Source organism: Crinia signifera, chromosome 5, assembly GCF_055691185.1.
Source record: "Crinia signifera chromosome 5, ASM5569118v1, whole genome shotgun sequence".
Classification (NCBI taxonomy): Eukaryota; Metazoa; Chordata; class Amphibia; order Anura; family Myobatrachidae; genus Crinia; species Crinia signifera.
This window is the reverse complement of record NC_139221.1, coordinates 170,157,297-170,175,753: the sequence shown is the minus strand read 5'-3', so window position 1 is coordinate 170,175,753 and position 18,457 is coordinate 170,157,297. Positions and strand designations below refer to the sequence as shown.

The window sequence follows — 18,457 nt, the reverse complement described above, 5'->3', positions numbered from 1 at the left end:
CAGGCCACTTTCACCCCAACCTGGGAATGGCGAGTGCTGTTTGCACCCCATTCGCAGGGATGGCGAGTGTTGTGGTACTCTGTATGTATGTATATTTGTGGGTTAATTTTTATTAACCCTTGTTACTGTGATCATAGCTTTCTCTTTCACCCCAGATGAGCTAATTTATCTGTAACCTGTTACAGCTGCCCCTTTAATTCTAAGTCAGGTGTTGTGTTAGGTGACTGCCTCATCTTTAAAAGCCATAAGGCACTTGGCAGGTGAGCTTTAAACCAGGAAAAAACACATGTCCACTTTAGCTATGATGTGTCAGCAGTTGGCAGGCTCTTGAGAAACAAATGCTAGTGTAGGACTTGCAGTGAAATGGGGTCCCTTGGCGATGGGCTGCAAGCTTAAATGCATTGATCAATTCATGAACTAAAACCCCATTATTTATTTGATTAATTGTATACTAAGGTGAGTTAGTTCATTATGGAGAGTGTTGAGTCCCTGTATTTGTATTTATTAAAGCATGTGGTCACAGGCCACTTTCACCCCAACCTGGGAATGGCGAGTGCTGTTTGCACCCCATTCGCAGGGATGGCGAGTGTTGTGGTACTCTGTATGTGTGTATATTTGTGGGTTAATTTTTATTAACCCTTGTTACTGTGATCATAGCTTTCTCTTTCACCCCAGATGAGCTAATTTATCTGTAACCTGTTACAGCTGCCCCTTTAATTCTAAGTCAGGTGTTGTGTTAGGTGACTGCCTCATCTTTAAAAGCCATAAGGCACTTGGCAGGTGAGCTTTAAACCAGGAAAAAACACATGTCCACTTTAGCTATGATGTGTCAGCAGTTGGCAGGCTCTTGAGAAACAAATGCTAGTGTAGGACTTGCAGTGAAATGGGGTCCCTTGGCGATGGGCTGCAAGCTTAAATGCATTGATCAATTCATGAACTAAAACCCCATTATTTATTTGATTAATTGTATACTAAGGTGAGTTAGTTCATTATGGAGAGTGTTGAGTCCCTGTATTTGTATTTATTAAAGCATGTGGTCACAGGCCACTTTCACCCCAACCTGGGAATGGCGAGTGCTGTTTGCACCCCATTCGCAGGGATGGCGAGTGTTGTGGTACTCTGTATGTGTGTATATTTGTGGGTTAATTTTTATTAACCCTTGTTACTGTGATCATAGCTTTCTCTTTCACCCCAGATGAGCTAATTTATCTGTAACCTGTTACAGCTGCCCCTTTAATTCTAAGTCAGGTGTTGTGTTAGGTGACTGCCTCATCTTTAAAAGCCATAAGGCACTTGGCAGGTGAGCTTTAAACCAGGAAAAAACACATGTCCACTTTAGCTATGATGTGTCAGCAGTTGGCAGGCTCTTGAGAAACAAATGCTAGTGTAGGACTTGCAGTGAAATGGGGTCCCTTGGCGATGGGCTGCAAGCTTAAATGCATTGATCAATTCATGAACTAAAACCCCATTATTTATTTGATTAATTGTATACTAAGGTGAGTTAGTTCATTATGGAGAGTGTTGAGTCCCTGTATTTGTATTTATTAAAGCATGTGGTCACAGGCCACTTTCACCCCAACCTGGGAATGGCGAGTGCTGTTTGCACCCCATTCGCAGGGATGGCGAGTGTTGTGGTACTCTGTATGTGTGTATATTTGTGGGTTAATTTTTATTAACCCTTGTTACTGTGATCATAGCTTTCTCTTTCACCCCAGATGAGCAAATTTATCTGTAACCTGTTACAGCTGCCCCTTTAATTCTAAGTCAGGTGTTGTGTTAGGTGACTGCCTCATCTTTAAAAGCCATAAGGCACTTGGCAGGTGAGCTTTAAACCAGGAAAAAACACATGTCCACTTTAGCTATGATGTGTCAGCAGTTGGCAGGCTCTTGAGAAACAAATGCTAGTGTAGGACTTGCAGTGAAATGGGGTCCCTTGGCGATGGGCTGCAAGCTTAAATGCATTGATCAATTCATGAACTAAAACCCCATTATTTATTTGATTAATTGTATACTAAGGTGAGTTAGTTCATTATGGAGAGTGTTGAGTCCCTGTATTTGTATTTATTAAAGCATGTGGTCACAGGCCACTTTCACCCCAACCTGGGAATGGCGAGTGCTGTTTGCACCCCATTCGCAGGGATGGCGAGTGTTGTGGTACTCTGTATGTGTGTATATTTGTGGGTTAATTTTTATTAACCCTTGTTACTGTGATCATAGCTTTCTCTTTCACCCCAGATGAGCTAATTTATCTGTAACCTGTTACAGCTGCCCCTTTAATTCTAAGTCAGGTGTTGTGTTAGGTGACTGCCTCATCTTTAAAAGCCATAAGGCACTTGGCAGGTGAGCTTTAAACCAGGAAAAAACACATGTCCACTTTAGCTATGATGTGTCAGCAGTTGGCAGGCTCTTGAGAAACAAATGCTAGTGTAGGACTTGCAGTGAAATGGGGTCCCTTGGCGATGGGCTGCAAGCTTAAATGCATTGATCAATTCATGAACTAAAACCCCATTATTTATTTGATTAATTGTATACTAAGGTGAGTTAGTTCATTATGGAGAGTGTTGAGTCCCTGTATTTGTATTTATTAAAGCATGTGGTCACAGGCCACTTTCACCCCAACCTGGGAATGGCGAGTGCTGTTTGCACCCCATTCGCAGGGATGGCGAGTGTTGTGGTACTCTGTATGTGTGTATATTTGTGGGTTAATTTTTATTAACCCTTGTTACTGTGATCATAGCTTTCTCTTTCACCCCAGATGAGCTAATTTATCTGTAACCTGTTACAGCTGCCCCTTTAATTCTAAGTCAGGTGTTGTGTTAGGTGACTGCCTCATCTTTAAAAGCCATAAGGCACTTGGCAGGTGAGCTTTAAACCAGGAAAAAACACATGTCCACTTTAGCTATGATGTGTCAGCAGTTGGCAGGCTCTTGAGAAACAAATGCTAGTGTAGGACTTGCAGTGAAATGGGGTCCCTTGGCGATGGGCTGCAAGCTTAAATGCATTGATCAATTCATGAACTAAAACCCCATTATTTATTTGATTAATTGTATACTAAGGTGAGTTAGTTCATTATGGAGAGTGTTGAGTCCCTGTATTTGTATTTATTAAAGCATGTGGTCACAGGCCACTTTCACCCCAACCTGGGAATGGCGAGTGCTGTTTGCACCCCATTCGCAGGGATGGCGAGTGTTGTGGTACTCTGTATGTGTGTATATTTGTGGGTTAATTTTTATTAACCCTTGTTACTGTGATCATAGCTTTCTCTTTCACCCCAGATGAGCTAATTTATCTGTAACCTGTTACAGCTGCCCCTTTAATTCTAAGTCAGGTGTTGTGTTAGGTGACTGCCTCATCTTTAAAAGCCATAAGGCACTTGGCAGGTGAGCTTTAAACCAGGAAAAAACACATGTCCACTTTAGCTATGATGTGTCAGCAGTTGGCAGGCTCTTGAGAAACAAATGCTAGTGTAGGACTTGCAGTGAAATGGGGTCCCTTGGCGATGGGCTGCAAGCTTAAATGCATTGATCAATTCATGAACTAAAACCCCATTATTTATTTGATTAATTGTATACTAAGGTGAGTTAGTTCATTATGGAGAGTGTTGAGTCCCTGTATTTGTATTTATTAAAGCATGTGGTCACAGGCCACTTTCACCCCAACCTGGGAATGGCGAGTGCTGTTTGCACCCCATTCGCAGGGATGGCGAGTGTTGTGGTACTCTGTATGTGTGTATATTTGTGGGTTAATTTTTATTAACCCTTGTTACTGTGATCATAGCTTTCTCTTTCACCCCAGATGAGCTAATTTATCTGTAACCTGTTACAGCTGCCCCTTTAATTCTAAGTCAGGTGTTGTGTTAGGTGACTGCCTCATCTTTAAAAGCCATAAGGCACTTGGCAGGTGAGCTTTAAACCAGGAAAAAACACATGTCCACTTTAGCTATGATGTGTCAGCAGTTGGCAGGCTCTTGAGAAACAAATGCTAGTGTAGGACTTGCAGTGAAATGGGGTCCCTTGGCGATGGGCTGCAAGCTTAAATGCATTGATCAATTCATGAACTAAAACCCCATTATTTATTTGATTAATTGTATACTAAGGTGAGTTAGTTCATTATGGAGAGTGTTGAGTCCCTGTATTTGTATTTATTAAAGCATGTGGTCACAGGCCACTTTCACCCCAACCTGGGAATGGCGAGTGCTGTTTGCACCCCATTCGCAGGGATGGCGAGTGTTGTGGTACTCTGTATGTGTGTATATTTGTGGGTTAATTTTTATTAACCCTTGTTACTGTGATCATAGCTTTCTCTTTCACCCCAGATGAGCTAATTTATCTGTAACCTGTTACAGCTGCCCCTTTAATTCTAAGTCAGGTGTTGTGTTAGGTGACTGCCTCATCTTTAAAAGCCATAAGGCACTTGGCAGGTGAGCTTTAAACCAGGAAAAAACACATGTCCACTTTAGCTATGATGTGTCAGCAGTTGGCAGGCTCTTGAGAAACAAATGCTAGTGTAGGACTTGCAGTGAAATGGGGTCCCTTGGCGATGGGCTGCAAGCTTAAATGCATTGATCAATTCATGAACTAAAACCCCATTATTTATTTGATTAATTGTATACTAAGGTGAGTTAGTTCATTATGGAGAGTGTTGAGTCCCTGTATTTGTATTTATTAAAGCATGTGGTCACAGGCCACTTTCACCCCAACCTGGGAATGGCGAGTGCTGTTTGCACCCCATTCGCAGGGATGGCGAGTGTTGTGGTACTCTGTATGTGTGTATATTTGTGGGTTAATTTTTATTAACCCTTGTTACTGTGATCATAGCTTTCTCTTTCACCCCAGATGAGCTAATTTATCTGTAACCTGTTACAGCTGCCCCTTTAATTCTAAGTCAGGTGTTGTGTTAGGTGACTGCCTCATCTTTAAAAGCCATAAGGCACTTGGCAGGTGAGCTTTAAACCAGGAAAAAACACATGTCCACTTTAGCTATGATGTGTCAGCAGTTGGCAGGCTCTTGAGAAACAAATGCTAGTGTAGGACTTGCAGTGAAATGGGGTCCCTTGGCGATGGGCTGCAAGCTTAAATGCATTGATCAATTCATGAACTAAAACCCCATTATTTATTTGATTAATTGTATACTAAGGTGAGTTAGTTCATTATGGAGAGTGTTGAGTCCCTGTATTTGTATTTATTAAAGCATGTGGTCACAGGCCACTTTCACCCCAACCTGGGAATGGCGAGTGCTGTTTGCACCCCATTCGCAGGGATGGCGAGTGTTGTGGTACTCTGTATGTGTGTATATTTGTGGGTTAATTTTTATTAACCCTTGTTACTGTGATCATAGCTTTCTCTTTCACCCCAGATGAGCTAATTTATCTGTAACCTGTTACAGCTGCCCCTTTAATTCTAAGTCAGGTGTTGTGTTAGGTGACTGCCTCATCTTTAAAAGCCATAAGGCACTTGGCAGGTGAGCTTTAAACCAGGAAAAAAACACATGTCCACTTTAGCTATGATGTGTCAGCAGTTGGCAGGCTCTTGAGAAACAAATGCTAGTGTAGGACTTGCAGTGAAATGGGGTCCCTTGGCGATGGGCTGCAAGCTTAAATGCATTGATCAATTCATGAACTAAAACCCCATTATTTATTTGATTAATTGTATACTAAGGTGAGTTAGTTCATTATGGAGAGTGTTGAGTCCCTGTATTTGTATTTATTAAAGCATGTGGTCACAGGCCACTTTCACCCCAACCTGGGAATGGCGAGTGCTGTTTGCACCCCATTCGCAGGGATGGCGAGTGTTGTGGTACTCTGTATGTGTGTATATTTGTGGGTTAATTTTTATTAACCCTTGTTACTGTGATCATAGCTTTCTCTTTCACCCCAGATGAGCTAATTTATCTGTAACCTGTTACAGCTGCCCCTTTAATTCTAAGTCAGGTGTTGTGTTAGGTGACTGCCTCATCTTTAAAAGCCATAAGGCACTTGGCAGGTGAGCTTTAAACCAGGAAAAAACACATGTCCACTTTAGCTATGATGTGTCAGCAGTTGGCAGGCTCTTGAGAAACAAATGCTAGTGTAGGACTTGCAGTGAAATGGGGTCCCTTGGCGATGGGCTGCAAGCTTAAATGCATTGATCAATTCATGAACTAAAACCCCATTATTTATTTGATTAATTGTATACTAAGGTGAGTTAGTTCATTATGGAGAGTGTTGAGTCCCTGTATTTGTATTTATTAAAGCATGTGGTCACAGGCCACTTTCACCCCAACCTGGGAATGGCGAGTGCTGTTTGCACCCCATTCGCAGGGAATGGCGAGTGTTGTGGTACTCTGTATGTGTGTATATTTGTGGGTTAATTTTTATTAACCCTTGTTACTGTGATCATAGCTTTCTCTTTCACCCCAGATGAGCTAATTTATCTGTAACCTGTTACAGCTGCCCCTTTAATTCTAAGTCAGGTGTTGTGTTAGGTGACTGCCTCATCTTTAAAAGCCATAAGGCACTTGGCAGGTGAGCTTTAAACCAGGAAAAAACACATGTCCACTTTAGCTATGATGTGTCAGCAGTTGGCAGGCTCTTGAGAAACAAATGCTAGTGTAGGACTTGCAGTGAAATGGGATCCCTTGGCGATGGGCTGCAAGCTTAAATGCATTGATCAATTCATGAACTAAAACCACATTATTTATTTGATTAATTGTATACTAAGGTGAGTTAGTTCATTATGGAGAGTGTTGAGTCCCTGTATTTGTATTTATTAAAGCATGTGGTCACAGGCCACTTTCACCCCAACCTGGGAATGGCGAGTGCTGTTTGCACCCCATTCGCAGGGATGGCGAGTGTTGTGGTACTCTGTATGTGTGTATATTTGTGGGTTAATTTTTATTAACCCTTGTTACTGTGATCATAGCTTTCTCTTTCACCCCAGATGAGCTAATTTATCTGTAACCTGTTACAGCTGCCCCTTTAATTCTAAGTCAGGTGTTGTGTTAGGTGACTGCCTCATCTTTAAAAGCCATAAGGCACTTGGCAGGTGAGCTTTAAACCAGGAAAAAACACATGTCCACTTTAGCTATGATGTGTCAGCAGTTGGCAGGCTCTTGAGAAACAAATGCTAGTGTAGGACTTGCAGTGAAATGGGGTCCCTTGGCGATGGGCTGCAAGCTTAAATGCATTGATCAATTCATGAACTAAAACCCCATTATTTATTTGATTAATTGTATACTAAGGTGAGTTAGTTCATTATGGAGAGTGTTGAGTCCCTGTATTTGTATTTATTAAAGCATGTGGTCACAGGCCACTTTCACCCCAACCTGGGAATGGCGAGTGCTGTTTGCACCCCATTCGCAGGGATGGCGAGTGTTGTGGTACTCTGTATGTGTGTATATTTGTGGGTTAATTTTTATTAACCCTTGTTACTGTGATCATAGCTTTCTCTTTCACCCCAGATGAGCTAATTTATCTGTAACCTGTTACAGCTGCCCCTTTAATTCTAAGTCAGGTGTTGTGTTAGGTGACTGCCTCATCTTTAAAAGCCATAAGGCACTTGGCAGGTGAGCTTTAAACCAGGAAAAAACACATGTCCACTTTAGCTATGATGTGTCAGCAGTTGGCAGGCTCTTGAGAAACAAATGCTAGTGTAGGACTTGCAGTGAAATGGGGTCCCTTGGCGATGGGCTGCAAGCTTAAATGCATTGATCAATTCATGAACTAAAACCCCATTATTTATTTGATTAATTGTATACTAAGGTGAGTTAGTTCATTATGGAGAGTGTTGAGTCCCTGTATTTGTATTTATTAAAGCATGTGGTCACAGGCCACTTTCACCCCAACCTGGGAATGGCGAGTGCTGTTTGCACCCCATTCGCAGGGATGGCGAGTGTTGTGGTACTCTGTATGTGTGTATATTTGTGGGTTAATTTTTATTAACCCTTGTTACTGTGATCATAGCTTTCTCTTTCACCCCAGATGAGCTAATTTATCTGTAACCTGTTACAGCTGCCCCTTTAATTCTAAGTCAGGTGTTGTGTTAGGTGACTGCCTCATCTTTAAAAGCCATAAGGCACTTGGCAGGTGAGCTTTAAACCAGGAAAAAACACATGTCCACTTTAGCTATGATGTGTCAGCAGTTGGCAGGCTCTTGAGAAACAAATGCTAGTGTAGGACTTGCAGTGAAATGGGGTCCCTTGGCGATGGGCTGCAAGCTTAAATGCATTGATCAATTCATGAACTAAAACCCCATTATTTATTTGATTAATTGTATACTAAGGTGAGTTAGTTCATTATGGAGAGTGTTGAGTCCCTGTATTTGTATTTATTAAAGCATGTGGTCACAGGCCACTTTCACCCCAACCTGGGAATGGCGAGTGCTGTTTGCACCCCATTCGCAGGGATGGCGAGTGTTGTGGTACTCTGTATGTGTGTATATTTGTGGGTTAATTTTTATTAACCCTTGTTACTGTGATCATAGCTTTCTCTTTCACCCCAGATGAGCTAATTTATCTGTAACCTGTTACAGCTGCCCCTTTAATTCTAAGTCAGGTGTTGTGTTAGGTGACTGCCTCATCTTTAAAAGCCATAAGGCACTTGGCAGGTGAGCTTTAAACCAGGAAAAAACACATGTCCACTTTAGCTATGATGTGTCAGCAGTTGGCAGGCTCTTGAGAAACAAATGCTAGTGTAGGACTTGCAGTGAAATGGGGTCCCTTGGCGATGGGCTGCAAGCTTAAATGCATTGATCAATTCATGAACTAAAACCCCATTATTTATTTGATTAATTGTATACTAAGGTGAGTTAGTTCATTATGGAGAGTGTTGAGTCCCTGTATTTGTATTTATTAAAGCATGTGGTCACAGGCCACTTTCACCCCAACCTGGGAATGGCGAGTGCTGTTTGCACCCCATTCGCAGGGATGGCGAGTGTTGTGGTACTCTGTATGTGTGTATATTTGTGGGTTAATTTTTATTAACCCTTGTTACTGTGATCATAGCTTTCTCTTTCACCCCAGATGAGCTAATTTATCTGTAACCTGTTACAGCTGCCCCTTTAATTCTAAGTCAGGTGTTGTGTTAGGTGACTGCCTCATCTTTAAAAGCCATAAGGCACTTGGCAGGTGAGCTTTAAACCAGGAAAAAACACATGTCCACTTTAGCTATGATGTGTCAGCAGTTGGCAGGCTCTTGAGAAACAAATGCTAGTGTAGGACTTGCAGTGAAATGGGGTCCCTTGGCGATGGGCTGCAAGCTTAAATGCATTGATCAATTCATGAACTAAAACCCCATTATTTATTTGATTAATTGTATACTAAGGTGAGTTAGTTCATTATGGAGAGTGTTGAGTCCCTGTATTTGTATTTATTAAAGCATGTGGTCACAGGCCACTTTCACCCCAACCTGGGAATGGCGAGTGCTGTTTGCACCCCATTCGCAGGGATGGCGAGTGTTGTGGTACTCTGTATGTGTGTATATTTGTGGGTTAATTTTTATTAACCCTTGTTACTGTGATCATAGCTTTCTCTTTCACCCCAGATGAGCTAATTTATCTGTAACCTGTTACAGCTGCCCCTTTTATTCTAAGTCAGGTGTTGTGTTAGGTGACTGCCTCATCTTTAAAAGCCATAAGGCACTTGGCAGGTGAGCTTTAAACCAGGAAAAAACACATGTCCACTTTAGCTATGATGTGTCAGCAGTTGGCAGGCTCTTGAGAAACAAATGCTAGTGTAGGACTTGCAGTGAAATGGGGTCCCTTGGCGATGGGCTGCAAGCTTAAATGCATTGATCAATTCATGAACTAAAACCCCATTATTTATTTGATTAATTGTATACTAAGGTGAGTTAGTTCATTATGGAGAGTGTTGAGTCCCTGTAATTGTATTTATTAAAGCATGTGGTCACAGGCCACTTTCACCCCAACCTGGGAATGGCGAGTGCTGTTTGCACCCCATTCGCAGGGATGGCGAGTGTTGTGGTACTCTGTATGTGTGTATATTTGTGGGTTAATTTTTATTAACCCTTGTTACTGTGATCATAGCTTTCTCTTTCACCCCAGATGAGCTAATTTATCTGTAACCTGTTACAGCTGCCCCTTTAATTCTAAGTCAGGTGTTGTGTTAGGTGACTGCCTCATCTTTAAAAGCCATAAGGCACTTGGCAGGTGAGCTTTAAACCAGGAAAAAACACATGTCCACTTTAGCTATGATGTGTCAGCAGTTGGCAGGCTCTTGAGAAACAAATGCTAGTGTAGGACTTGCAGTGAAATGGGGTCCCTTGGCGATGGGCTGCAAGCTTAAATGCATTGATCAATTCATGAACTAAAACCCCATTATTTATTTGATTAATTGTATACTAAGGTGAGTTAGTTCATTATGGAGAGTGTTGAGTCCCTGTATTTGTATTTATTAAAGCATGTGGTCACAGGCCACTTTCACCCCAACCTGGGAATGGCGAGTGCTGTTTGCACCCCATTCGCAGGGATGGCGAGTGTTGTGGTACTCTGTATGTGTGTATATTTGTGGGTTAATTTTTATTAACCCTTGTTACTGTGATCATAGCTTTCTCTTTCACCCCAGATGAGCTAATTTATCTGTAACCTGTTACAGCTGCCCCTTTAATTCTAAGTCAGGTGTTGTGTTAGGTGACTGCCTCATCTTTAAAAGCCATAAGGCACTTGGCAGGTGAGCTTTAAACCAGGAAAAAACACATGTCCACTTTAGCTATGATGTGTCAGCAGTTGGCAGGCTCTTGAGAAACAAATGCTAGTGTAGGACTTGCAGTGAAATGGGGTCCCTTGGCGATGGGCTGCAAGCTTAAATGCATTGATCAATTCATGAACTAAAACCCCATTATTTATTTGATTAATTGTATACTAAGGTGAGTTAGTTCATTATGGAGAGTGTTGAGTCCCTGTATTTGTATTTATTAAAGCATGTGGTCACAGGCCACTTTCACCCCAACCTGGGAATGGCGAGTGCTGTTTGCACCCCATTCGCAGGGATGGCGAGTGTTGTGGTACTCTGTATGTGTGTGTATATATATATATATATATATATATATATATATATATATATATATATATATATATATATATATATATATATATATATATATATATATATATATATATATATATATATATATATAAGCAAATGAGAGGCGTCACTCTGGGACTTGGTGAAAAAAAAAAAAAAAGGTTCAGTAAAAGCAATCCGGTATAAAAAGTGACCTATATATAAAAAGCAACAATATAATGTAGCAGATTCACACTGCACCGCAATATATTAACTCTTTAAAGTAAAGAGGTATACAGTAACAGCTCTGTTCAGCAAAACCAGACCACAATGCCATCTAGTGGTCGGTTAGAAATAGTAATAATGAAAATAGTGCAAGTGATTTTTAAACACGTTGTAACATGCTCATTTTTTAATACTCAACACATGCTGCTTGTTTTTATAGGAAATAAGCCATACGATTTTGCACTGTTTATATAATTATGCACTTTCTAATTGTTTTGCACTATTTTCCCATAGCCCTGCATCCTCTACAGCCCAGAGTCTGAGGAGGTCACTTCCAGGGTTACCCGGAAGCTGTCAGCAGCAGTCACCGGCAGTCGGACGGGGGATGGAGCGGCAGCATGGGTCATCTCACTGTAAGTTTTTTTTTATAAATACACTGTTATTTGATTGCACAAGTTGTTAAGTGTTGTATCTGACGAAGGGCGATAGCCCGAAACGGCGTTGGCCATATGCACCAGTAAAGTTTGTTTTTTCTTTCACCAAGTCCCGGAGTGACGCCTCTCATTTGCTTCAGTGTATAGTGGCTTATACCACTAAGGAAGGCACCTGGGCCATTACTTCACAAAGCGTGGAGTGCCGGACTTTTGGAGAACTTTTAGAACTCGTCACGCTGCGCAGTGCTGCCGGGAGAAGTCGGGCAGCATCTGAGCGATGTTCAGATGCTGCCCGGCATTAGACTGCGCGCATGCGCAGTCTAATCCCGAAATCCCGTAATTGGAAATCGTAATTGGAAATCCCGCCGATCCCAGGATTGGCCACCCTAGTGGAAGGGCATTCCATAAAGTGTGTGCTGCCTGACAAAAATCCTGCAAGTGCAAGTGGGAGCAAGTAATGAGTGTGGATGAGAGATGCAGATCTTGTGCAGAGCGGAGAGGTTGGGTGGGGATATATTTTGAGATAAGTGAAGAGATATGTCGGTGTAGTCAGAGTAATGGCTTTGTATGTAAGTAGAAGTATTGTATATTGAATGCGGCAATATACAGGCAACCAATGGGACTGGCAGAGCGGATCAGCAGACGATGAACGTCTAGCCAGGAAGATCAGCCTCGCAGCTGCATTCAAAATGGATTGTAGTGGTGAGAGTCTTTTCTTAGGAAGACCGGTAAGGAGGCTATTGTAATAGTAAATGCGTGATATAATGAGTGCATGGATTAGAGTTTTTGCAGTGTCTTGTGTCTTAGATACATTTTTTAGATGCATGTAACATGATTTAGAGACAGATTTAATGTGAGGAATGAAGGACAGTTCAGAATCGAGGCAGCTAGGCAACAAGCTTGTGGAGTAGGATTAATTGTTGTGTTCTCAACAGTGATAGAGATATCAGGTAACTACTCTTGGCTGGTGGGAATATAATTAATTCTGGTTTGGAAATGTTGAGTTTGAGGTGGCGAGATGACATCCAAGATGACATTCAGAGGCACGTAGCAATAATGATGGTGACAATTACGAGGAGGAAACATAGATTTTAGTATCATCAGCGTACAGATGATACTGAAATCCAAAAGAGTTGATTAGTTTCCCAAGTGAGGAGGGAAAGTTCCTGTACAGCCTGGCAATCTTCCACAAATGGTAAATTAGTACCTGGGTGCCTTCTGGATAGAGAATGTAGAGAACGGCGGAGAAACAGCAGGATTTGGTGAAAAATCAAAGGTGCGAGGAGTGTCACACTAAAAAAATTATTTTTTTTTATAAACACCTAAAACATGGTTGTCTAGATGATTCCACAGAATAGTTCACAGTGGTATTACATTTGGTTTACTTTCATTTCCCTTTCGTTATTGTTGCAATCCAATTATGGAAGAATTATACAAAAATATAAGGAACTTGTGTATTAGCATGGCGCCCACTACGGTAGTGAAATCGCATCGCATGCCATAATTGTATGGCAAGCGATGCGATGGGATGCGATGCGATTTTCCTATATAATGTATTCACTGCTCTGTGTCAGTGAATCCATTAAAAAGATAGGGTGCAATAAAAAATCGCATCCCATCGCATTGCATGCCATTTTTATGGCATGCGATGCGATGGTGTGCGATTAAAAATCGTATGGCATGTGATGCGATGGGATGCGATTTTTTTATCGCACCCTATCTTTTTAATGTTGTGATAGCACATACAATCATTTCAATTAATGTGCTATACCATTAAATTACATATAGGGTGAGATGTAATAGGATGAGTAATTCAGAAAGTGAGAGATTTTGTGAGAAATCTCCAGTTTTTTAAAGTGGAAATCATTTACACTGCAAAACCAGTTTTGATGCAAATGATTGCCGCTTTAAAAAAACCTGGAGATTTCTTACCAAATCTCTCACTTTCTGAATCTCTCATCCTATTAAATCTCACCCATAATGTCATTTTTTGGGGCCCCCCCAACCCCACTATCCATGTAATCCCGAAGCATGGCGAGCGGCGGCGGAACGCGGTCTTCGACCTTTTCATACCCCCACTATCCACGTCGGCACGCAGTTGATTTTATATAGTGTGGCGAGTGCAGCGAGCCACCGAGCCCAAAGCGTGGCGAGCGCAGCGGGCCCCAAGAGGGGATGGTTAATAAATGTAACATAATTATGTTCCATATATTACGCGTCCCCTCGCGGGCCCACGAAGGGACGTGTATTATGTTACATGTATTACGCGTCCCCTCGCTTCGGGCTCGGTGGCTTGCTGCGCTCGCCACACTATATAAAATCAACTCCACACCGACGTGGATAGTGGGGGTATGAAAAGGTCGTAGGACGCGTTCCACCGCCGCTCACCACGCTTTAGGCTAACGTGGATAATGGTGGTGTGTTATGGACACATTCACACAAGCAATATCATTCATCTGACACAGTACAATGTGTGTTAACGAGTAACTGGTCAAATTTAGTTAATAAATAATGATTCAAGAACATATAACAATTCATAGCAAAAAAAAAAATATGATTCAATAACAATTATAGGAACAATAAGATAAATTAAAAAGTCAATCAGCTTTTGGGAGCAAAGTCAGCGCATGCATGATTCTGTCAAATGGGTGATCTCCTGCCAAACATTTTCTCCAAATAAACTCTAGATATGAGTCTAAATGGTGGCGAGCTGTCCCACATTGCCGCTTGTTCCTCCATTTAGCTGAACCCCAAAGTCTTTCAATTGTTTGGGTGTGGACCCCACTTTCCGGTTCCACAAAATTAAACTTGTGATTAACACGGGCATGGTGGTACCCTGCCCGTTCCAATTCGTCCATGCTGTAAGCACGCCAGCAATCACTGTATATGGTGGTCCCCGGCTCTATGTCGGTGTTTATAGCGGACATGAGGGTGCTGGCATCCCGTTGTGGTACTGCAGTTATAAAACACTGTCCAGTTTCGCGGGATATCCCCCCAAACACCCATTGCTGAGGTAACACTCTGCCCACATTACTCTTCCTTTTGACAAAGAGACTTTCATCTACCTCGACGATCTGTCCAGGGCCCTGAATACGGCGCTGCCGCTGTGCCAGCAAGTCCACTGTACATGCCTCCAGCATCCAGTTATTGTAGTGGACCACTGTCTTATTAGACAGGTTTAGCTCACACTGTCAAAAGTCAATAGAGGTCATCTCCTCTGACCATGCGTAGATGAATCTCACCAGCTTGACAAAAGGCAAGCGGCACCCTGGAAAGAAATGGGCCGCTCTCAGGCTCACCTTTTGGCGACATGTCTTGATGTGGCACCTCCACATGCACTCCTTCACAGACATCCTCATCGGGTGCCCATTACTACACGTCGCCGTCCCTGGCAGCAGGTGACGCTCCTGTAAGAAACGGATGGCGTCCTCCTCATTCTGCGGCAGGGTGAACAGGCTCACAGATGCAGATGCTGCCATTGCTCAGGAATCAGTATAAATGAACCAAAATTCTCTGAAAAATGCTCTTAATCTACTATAACTCTCTCTAGCTCTATAATACATGTCTAATCTCCTCACAAAATCACCTTAGAGTGAAATTCTGACAGATGTGCCAAGGGGCTGGAATATCACAGGGCGCGAAGGGTAAAATCGCATTGCATCACATGCCATACAATAATGGCATGCGATGTGATTTCACTAAGTTAACGTACATAGGGAAAGTGGGTGCCGTGCTAATACACAAGTACCAAATATAATACTACTGTGAGCCATTATGTGGAAAATCATTTAGACACCATGGGTGAGATTTAATAGGGTGTGATTTACCAAATTTGGCAAAAATATCGCCAAAATCGTCCGATATTGCACTTTTCCCGCAAATCGCACATTTTACAGGGTGTGATTTGCGGGAAAATATTGCACTTTTTGCAGTGAATTTGCACATTTTAAAGGTGTGATTTTTAGTAACACTAAAAATCAAATCCAGATGTTTTCCCATTAAAAAGTATACAAATCGGTAATTTAATGGGATGTGATTTTTAGTAAAGGTTACTTCAAATCGCAAAACATATAGACCATGTTCATTGTGATCTCTAATAGAAAAGAGGTCCCCAGTCTGAGCTCAATGTATTAAGAGCAGCACCTCTGAAGGGTCCTGTTAGATAGAACCCGATGTTCAGATATGAAACAAAGAAAAGGAGTGTTTCAAGAGTAATACAAGCAACTGTGTTATATAGACCAGGTTCATTGTGATCTGTGTATGGTTCTAATATAAAAAAAACAACGGCCCTGGTTTTATAAAAACACAGTGATAAACAAGTTCTGTTTCCCTTGATTTTATAAAACCAGCACCAGGCTCAAGGGCTGGTCTTGGTTCCCAAAATATGGCCCCCCATATTTCAAGAACCAGCAACAGGCAGCAGACAGGCAGCAGGGTAATGTCACAGCTGGGGGGGAGACTTTTCATACAAGTCCCTTCAGCCGAAGCATTCTCCCTGTGACTCTTCAGGATAGGCAGGGGTCCTGGGGAAGTGGGGACCCCCCAATAAATGGGGTCCCACCCCTCCAGAACATACCTGCCCATGCTAAAGCCTGGGGCTGTCCTCAATGCTAATTAAAGTGTAAAAAAAGGAAAAACTATTGTGTATTGCTTTGTCACTACAAATCCCAGCAAGCCAGCACCGCATGCAGGGACAAGTTCCAGCATGCGGGGCAATAAAGGGCCACTGGGACTAGTAGTCCCTCAGCAGTAAAAATAGTTAAAAAAAAAACACACACACACTTACAGTAAAACTTTATTACATACAGAGCCCATACATTCAAACTCACCTGACTTGATTGAAGATCGGTCCCCATGTCCAGTACAATCCATGGGGCACCATATCACATTTTTTACCAGAGAATTCACATTTTATTAAATATGCGAATTCTCGGGAAAAATGCAATTTAAAAAAGTGCGATATGGTGCGATTTGCAGCGATTTAGAAAAGTCACACTTTATAAAATTTTATCTTGCCCCTTGTTTTAAGTGTTTATAAAAATAAAAAATAAATTGTCATTTTTAAAATGGAATTTTTTTATTGACACACAAAAGATATAGGGTGAGATTTAGTGGGTTTACCGTTTTTGAGAAAATGCGATTTTTTTCTCAAATCGCCCTATATCGCCGTTTTTTATATCACATTTTTGCAGCGAATTCGCATATTTAATAAGGTGAGTATTCCGGCATGAAAAGTGCGATATAGGGCAATTTTAGACATGAAAAAGTGCGATTTTTTTTTTTAGTCATGAAAAGGTGCGATTTTGGTAAAATGTGCGATTTTGTGATTAAAAAAAAAAAATGGCGTGAGGTCCCCCCTCCTGTACATAACCAGCCCCGGGCTCATTGAGCCGGACCTGGTTCCAAAAATACGGGGGAAAAAAAACAGCATAGGGGTCCCCCGTATTTCGCCGTACATCTCAATGATCTGTGCATGTTTTTTTTTTTTTACCATTTTTTTGGGCAATTTCCAAATTTGCATCTCATTAGATATGCGAATTGTATATTTTTCAATGGGAAAAAATCTGGATGCGAGTTCCGGAGATAAAAAAAATTCACACTTTCAGAAAGTGCGATTTCGCGTCAAATACCGCATTTTTTGCTGATTTTCACTTCTCATTAATTATGCGAACTCGAGAAAAATCGCCAAAAACCCAACATCGATCTCTAATAAATGTCACCCATAGGGTCTGATTCTGGTTGACTTTGCAAGCTGCAATGATCACAGCTTACCGAGTTCCAGAGAGCCCTTCCCGCCGAGTCCCCTTGCTACCATATAACAAACACACATCCCCTTGCATGCCGCTTCTGCCGGAGAAATTTAACAGTTGCTCCTGGCTTTGCAAATAAAAGTAAGTGGAAATTGACTTTTACTTATGTCACCTGCCTGTCAGCCATGCATGCCACTACCACACTGTCACTTAAGGGGCTGTAAAGTGGGTATTGGTGGCAGTGTAGGGTTGGAGAGGGGTTCAGTACATTAAAGTTTTGCTTAGGGTGCCGAAAAGCCGTAAAGAACAGCAAGGGATGTCACTGTAGGTCTCAAACACTACTGAGTCAATCCCATATGATGCTAAGCACAAGGTATCAGAGATTCATGTGCTAACTTCTGATTGGATGGCCTATTTACAGTATTGGAAACTGAACAGCCTACTGCTACTTAATCTGCCTTTATATTGGCACTTTAATTGTGGCTTTACCCCAAGAAATATGATCTGTTTTGTTATACAGACATTCCTCACTTACCTGTTTACCGACCACCCGGACTTATGACCTGGGCCTTCGTTTAGCGTCCGTGCTGTGACTCCTTGGACGTATGACCCCGCCTGCTCTGATTTACGACCTGCCCACTTACCCTCTCGCAGTTACTACCTGCCCTGCCTGTTTAGCGACCCGCGTCTCAGAAGTTTTAAAAGCAGTGGCGGTTCTTACCATTATGGAGGGGGAGGGATGCCGCAATGCGCCCCCCCCCCCCCTCTGCCGTCCCTGGTCACTGCCGCCATCCCCGGACACTGTGCGCACCGCTGTCCCTGCACAGGGCTAGCGTATGCACAGTAACGTCATACATACTGCGCATGCGCTGACCCAAGCCTCCGGGGGCTGCCTTTGCAGCAGCCCCCGAATAATTGATCAGGTTCTTGTGTTCCAGCTCATGCGCAGTATTGTCCGCGATACTGCACATGCGCAGAACCTTTTTTGGGGGCTGCCGAGCATTTGCACAGAAAGAGGCATCCCGGAGGGAGGGAACACCTCCTGATGGGATG

At 42.3% G+C, this 18,457-nt stretch overlaps 1 protein-coding gene across 3 annotated transcripts in view; it reads right to left on the bottom strand.

Annotated features, from left to right (window-relative positions):
* MOCOS (molybdenum cofactor sulfurase) overlaps positions 1-18,457 on the bottom strand; it is a 571,628-nt gene that overhangs the window by 98,856 nt on the left and 454,315 nt on the right. The gene's annotated exons all lie outside the window — the stretch shown is intronic.